Here is a 6,000-nt window from a genome sequence, read left to right on the forward strand (position 1 = left end):
TCTTCAGTGAGTCATAGAAACGGCCATTACCCATATTCTGACTAAAACATGCACAGGAAGGCCCACCAGGCATGGATAAGCTTCTTCCATGGCCCACTGTGTTCATTAATAGGCCATCAACTTGAATGGTCCATTCACAATGTACTGGCTAGACTGGATGTAGACTACATGGTGGGTGTTACCCGAGGAGCAAACACATTTGAAATACTGGTACCTAGTCAATATTCTTAACTTTAGATACAAAGATGATACACGCATACAAACAGGATAATCACATTTGATAGGTTGTGACTTTTCCATTGATACTTTAATATGATATACTTCGTATAAGATTTGTATAACAGTGTTAGCAACAATGAGAAGCATGTCATATTTTAATCATACAATGTCACAGACATCACAAGAGCTAGTTACATATCTCCTCCAACTTTTGCCAGCACACCATTTTGTGTTTGAACCATCTTGTGCGGCTCAATACATGCATCCTCATGTGATTAGACTTCAGCTGTGTGGTCAATACTAATAATTGGAGAGGCTTAACTGAGCAGGCACATGATAATGACAAGATCACTAAAGAAGTAATGAGGTCTGCATTTTCATGCTGTTAGAGTCAGACACTGAATGTTTACCATAAGGACTGTAAAAACATCTTTGCAAGATGTAAATCCAAACCACTGAATTCATGACAAGTTATCTGCTGTGGTAGGCATCTAAGTGTTTATAATGATTTTCTGAATTGCTGAATGCCGTGGCATCCTCCCATAAGTCAAGCTGCTCACTCTATTGTTTCTCTAGTTTTGAGTGATCTTACTGTTTTAGAACAATCCTCTCAAAGGATTGGAACTCTTCCCTCAATAGTTGGTTTGCCTCTCTCTGTAGAGAAAGGCAATAAAAATCCTAATCATGTATCTAGATAGTTATTTTCCTGCCCCAACTCAACCACCAACACCACAGTATGTGACTGCTTCACAGACGTTCATTAACTTATCCTCTCAGCAGCCCTGTGAGGTGAAATATTACTGCTGTTTTACAGATGGGGAACTTAGGGTTAGAAAGCAACTACTTTGCTGAAGGTGTGGCAGAGCCAGGAATTGAACCCATATTACCTGAATGCCAGTCAGACCACAAGACCATGTATTCTCTATAAACATTGTCATTATTTCATTCTCTTTATCGTAAGGTTTTCTATCTACAGCAGTATTGAAGTGTAGTGTAGTACCTAGTCAAAGGAGTCACTTTGGGGCACATTGCATTGATTTGTACAGTGAGAAGGTGGGTGTATATAAATATATAAATTATTTTAAATTTTTATATAAAAATAGGGAATACATTGTGGTGTAGTTATATGGTTTTGTGTGTGAGTAGGACATGACTGCATTAGTTGTGCGCGTCAACCTGTATACCTCATCATCATAATATGCACATACCATTGTTTTCCAGGAAAACTGTTTTAAAAGCATTTTAAAGAGCAAACTCTCTGACTGCTATTGGACTGCAATGATTTAAATGGCAGGGGAAATAGCTAATGTCTCCTGATGCTGTTTTGTTGACTCTGCTGCTTTTTTCTCTCTCCACTTACTACTCAGAGATATCACTTCCCTGCTTTGATTTCTGTACCCGATAAAACCTTAAAATGCTAGGTTTTATTGTTTCCAAAGGTGTATTGTTGTAGCCTGCCAGTAAAACTGTTCAGATCTGCAGGAAGATCTTTGTGTTTTAAATGTTCTGTCACAGTTTTTGGAAAACATCTGTTGTGACCCCATCAACTATGGTTTCCTTTGTTCCTCAAGAGTATATTGGGTTATATTTGCTTACCCAGCTCTGTGTATTCAGTCTTCTCACGTGTTCCATCTTTTCATGTTTTTTTAGCTTCATTTAGCCCATTTCTGGATCCACTGCCCTTCCTGTTGCTTCTGCTGCAATTTCTATCACTGTTCTGTACACACAATGATGTTGGGAACATTACAGTTGTGTGCTTAAACATTCAATTGGGAAAATGTCAAAGATAAGGTTGCACAGGCAATGGTACGTTTCTGCTGTCTCATAGGCATATATTGTGACTGTAATTACATGATTTGATTATATTTCTCTACTATGCTGTAATACAGTTCTTTCCCTGAGATACATGTGTACAGTCTGGTAACTTTGAGTTCTTACACTCTCTTCATTGTTGTAAAGGTCCATCATATATTTATATGCACCTGTGAACTTAGGCTTTTTACACAAGCTCTTTTCTCTCACTAAAGGCATGTATCTTAATCAGCAGTCATGTACTAGATATATTCTTTTCAACCAGCAGTTGCAGGAGGCAGTTAACCACAAAAGTAACGTAGGCCCCATTCCATCAAAGCAAGTGCTTAATTCTAAGCGGGTGCTTTAGTGTTTTGTTAGATCAGGTTTTAGTCAGGAACTGCTGCTGTTCTCTCTGCCCCCACCCCAAAGCCAGTCTTTGTTACACTGTGATGCTTTCTAGTCCTACCAAACTAAGGCCACATCTACGCTACGCATTTTTTAATGACACAGCTGTGCCACTATAGCCGTGCTGCTAAAAGGCATGCGGCGTAGCCACTGTTTGTCGGCAGGAGAGAGCTCTCCCGCCAACAAAAAAGTTCCACTCACAACAAGCGGTGGTAGCTTTGTCAGCAGGAGAGCTGATGCACCGGTGCTTTTTGTTGTTTTTTGGGGTGGGGGGGTGTTTTTTCACTCCCCTGAATGACAAAACTTTTGTCGTTCAGGTTCCAGTGTAGACAAAACCTAAGTTGCTATCTTTCTTTGTAGTATTTTCCAAATGTTTAACCAGATATTAGAAGACCAATATGATCCATAATATTTCAAGGATGGTTTTATCAGGATTTTTTCACTTTAAAGCATATTTCCATCTATGTGTACATAACTCCCTATTCATTCATGCGTCAGCTGCCAAAAATACCTGTCTCTTGTGGACCTCCTTCCACAATTTCTGAAGGACTCTGGAAAAGTTGGACTTCTACAGAACTATATTAATTAGTATTAATTAGAGATGACCTGGCATCCAGTCAGGGAGTCCTTTACCTAAATGAAGTCAGGAGGACTGGGGCTGGATAGATGACTGCAACAAGCTTGGCTGCAGGTTCTAGACCTGTGGAATAAGGTACTGCAGAAGCTTGAGAGCATGATTTTTCTTTTTGCTTCCTGTAGGTGGAACCAAACCCCATAGCTGAATTCCTAGGTCTGCTGAAGCTGCTCTTTAGTACACAGGCAGACATTTAGCACTCCTGTTCTTTCTCGCACAACAAAGATTAACAGGAGTGTGAATGTGAGGTGAATTTGTGCCAGAACAGGATGCTGTTACCATTGTGTTGTCTCTGTGGACCTCAGGCTGTAACAAAGGAAAGGAAATGGAAAGATAAAAACAAATGCATTCTAAACCTGTTTACATGGTGTGAAAGGAAAACTTGGTTCCACAAATTCCATGGACAAGAAATTAAAATATATTGCACAGCATCTCTCCATCTTAACAGGAAAAAAATAGCACACTCCCAGCTTCTTCTAGGATTTTTTTATCTTTAGCCCCTGAACCTAATTAGATCTTGGACATGCCCATGCCCTGTTTTGATAGTTCTGTCTCTGTAGGTTTGAACGGTCTGTTCTCAAGATTGCATCTGCAGGCTGTAAGAAATGTAGCTAGCAGCCTCTGCAGATGCATACGACACACCAGGTCTGTAGCTGGTATAAGAATTATAAAGATCAGTTTCCATTACTGTAATTACTGTATAAATCCTCTCTTTAAGAGGATTATAACAGGCCTGTTTTTTAACCTTGCCTTGAGCTGAAATTTGGACCCAGTTTTGACGTGTGGCACACTAAGTTCTTTTTCTGTCTCCTCTTCTCTGCAACAGCTTGTTAGTCATTTTTTTCCTGGACTCTGTTCTGCGTTTAGAAGGCTTACATTGGTGGTTGCACTCTGTCACTGTACCTGGTCCTGACCCAAAGGCAAGACAAAGTGGGGTCCATATTTTGGTTAAATCTGGAAAGCACCATTTTCCCCTTTGGAAGCTGTAACTTTTTCTCTCTTACCCACCTGTGCTCCAAAACAGGTGTGTAAGAAGGCTGTGAGATGGATAATCCACAGAATGAAAGTGGAGGTTCCCAATCTTTTTTGGTCATTTGGATCAGCATAATAAACAAAGCTCTCAGCTGAATCAGTAGTGTATCCCTTTAAGTTGTACAGGATTGCATGAAATTGGGGTTTGAAGCAGCCCCAGCTCCCTGGCAGGGTAGAGTGCACACATCTGAAAAGGAGGTTAGCAGTGATGTGCTATTACTGAAACATGTAGGTTGGGGAACCACTGCTCTAAAAAGCCCTGGCACGCTTAGGATAGTTGTAGGCCAGGTGGCAGCTGTAACTTGTATTTATCAGACATATTATTTTAACAAGTACCAAAACACACAATGTTCATTTTGCTGTTCAGATTGACAGTGCTTTGGACATATTTTATGGCAAACATCTTGTACCAAAAATTGTTGGGAATGAAATGGTTACTATTTTCTGTTCTCTTTATAGACCTCTTTCAAACCCCTTGCATTTACTGAGAGGAAGACGTACGGAAAACATGTAATGGGAAGCCACTGTCTGCTAAGGACCTGACTGATACCAACGTCTGTGTGACTGACTGTCCCTGCATAGTCTGAAGAGAGCAGGACTACCCCACTGTATGGCAATAGCAGAAGCCGGGGAAAGGAGGAATCTTTATCTTTTAGGGCTGTCATTTCATGATCTCATCCATTGTAGCCCTATTAAGAGGATGATGTGCACTACTTTTCAGTTATTTTGTTAAATAAGCATGAGCAGTGAACATCATGCTAACAGACAATTCCTAGTATCTAATACAGTATCTTGAATTTAAAAGCATGTGGTAATGTAAGTGTATATCTGGGAAGTATGGGGGCTGGGAAGAAAAGTGACTGACTTGACATTCGCTGTCTTTCTCCCAGCTCCTTTGCAAAAGTAGGAACAGAATCAGAATAAAAAATGTTTGTTTTACAGCTGTACCAAGTTACAGCACACTCTCTCTCCTCCTTCCCACTTGCATCAAGTACATCCTGTACTTTTGGCAACATGTTGACTGGATATTTAAAAGCTGTGAACTGTTCTGAAAGTTTCACATACAGGGTTATGAGCCATGTGTGTTTGATCAAAATTCAATTACTGCACTGTACCATGCTTGGAAACCTATCATCCCAGGTTATGAAGTATGACGAAATAGGCTAATCTAATTGGTTCAGTATGGGAGCAGTATCAACCAAGCTTGTTATGATAAATAGCTTCCTGTGTTAAAGGTTCTCTAGAGCTTAAGTATCTTGGCTCACCTCCTTCCATAAAATAAGAATATTGTTCCCTGAGAACAGTTACATCACTGTCCCTCTTCTACAATCAGAATTAAGGGGTTGTAGAATTTTTCATTTTGCTACTCCTTGAAAATATAAACAATGGATGGATATCTGCCCCATTTCCCACCTCCCCACTTCTACCTCTTCTCCCCTCACTGCCCTCTCCCCTCCTCCAGCCAAGACTAGATCATCTTGCACTCACCCTGGTTGTTGGATCTGTTTTACTACTGTTTGAGACAATCCCAAAGAGGGCATTAAACTTGCCATGGGCTGGAGTTTGGGGGTTGTATGGTTTTGTATTTGGGGGAGTAGAGTTAAATGGTGAAGTATCTAATAAAACTGCCTTGTGACAATGAATTGTATATCTGTGGAAATGTTGCTATCCACTTGGAATTTTTATTTTAGTAGTACCAGTAGTTTAAGTCCATTGTGCAAGTGCTGAAATAAGAGTAGAGATGGGCTAGTGTTCTAAGCCAGGATTTATGATTGCTAAATGTGTCCCTGAAACAATGAGCTCAGTCCCATGAGAAGGCACTAGCTCCATGGTTTTAGCAGGCCCATCTTTGGCAATAACTGATGGTCTGTGATCCTGATGTCAGAGTAATAGACTGTGGCAAGGAATAGAACATG

The 6,000-nt window shown here is 40.3% G+C and overlaps 1 protein-coding gene across 2 annotated transcripts in view; it reads left to right on the forward strand.

Annotated features, from left to right (window-relative positions):
• TM2D1 (TM2 domain containing 1) overlaps positions 1 to 5,727 on the forward strand; it is a 36,327-nt gene extending 30,600 nt beyond the window's left edge. Inside the window, exons 7-8 of one of the 2 annotated variants that reach the window (XR_014712717.1) lie at positions 1,870 to 2,025; positions 4,544 to 5,727. The gene's annotated coding sequence lies outside the window, so the exon portion shown is untranslated. The remainder of the gene's footprint in view (positions 1 to 1,869; positions 2,026 to 4,543) is intronic. The other variant, XM_084637131.1, reaches the window with a different exon arrangement.
• The last annotated feature ends 273 nt before the right edge of the window (positions 5,728 to 6,000 follow it).

This window comes from Lepidochelys olivacea, assembly GCF_965140295.1.
Source record: "Lepidochelys olivacea isolate rLepOli2 genome assembly, chromosome: 8".
Taxonomy (NCBI): Eukaryota; Metazoa; Chordata; order Testudines; family Cheloniidae; genus Lepidochelys; species Lepidochelys olivacea.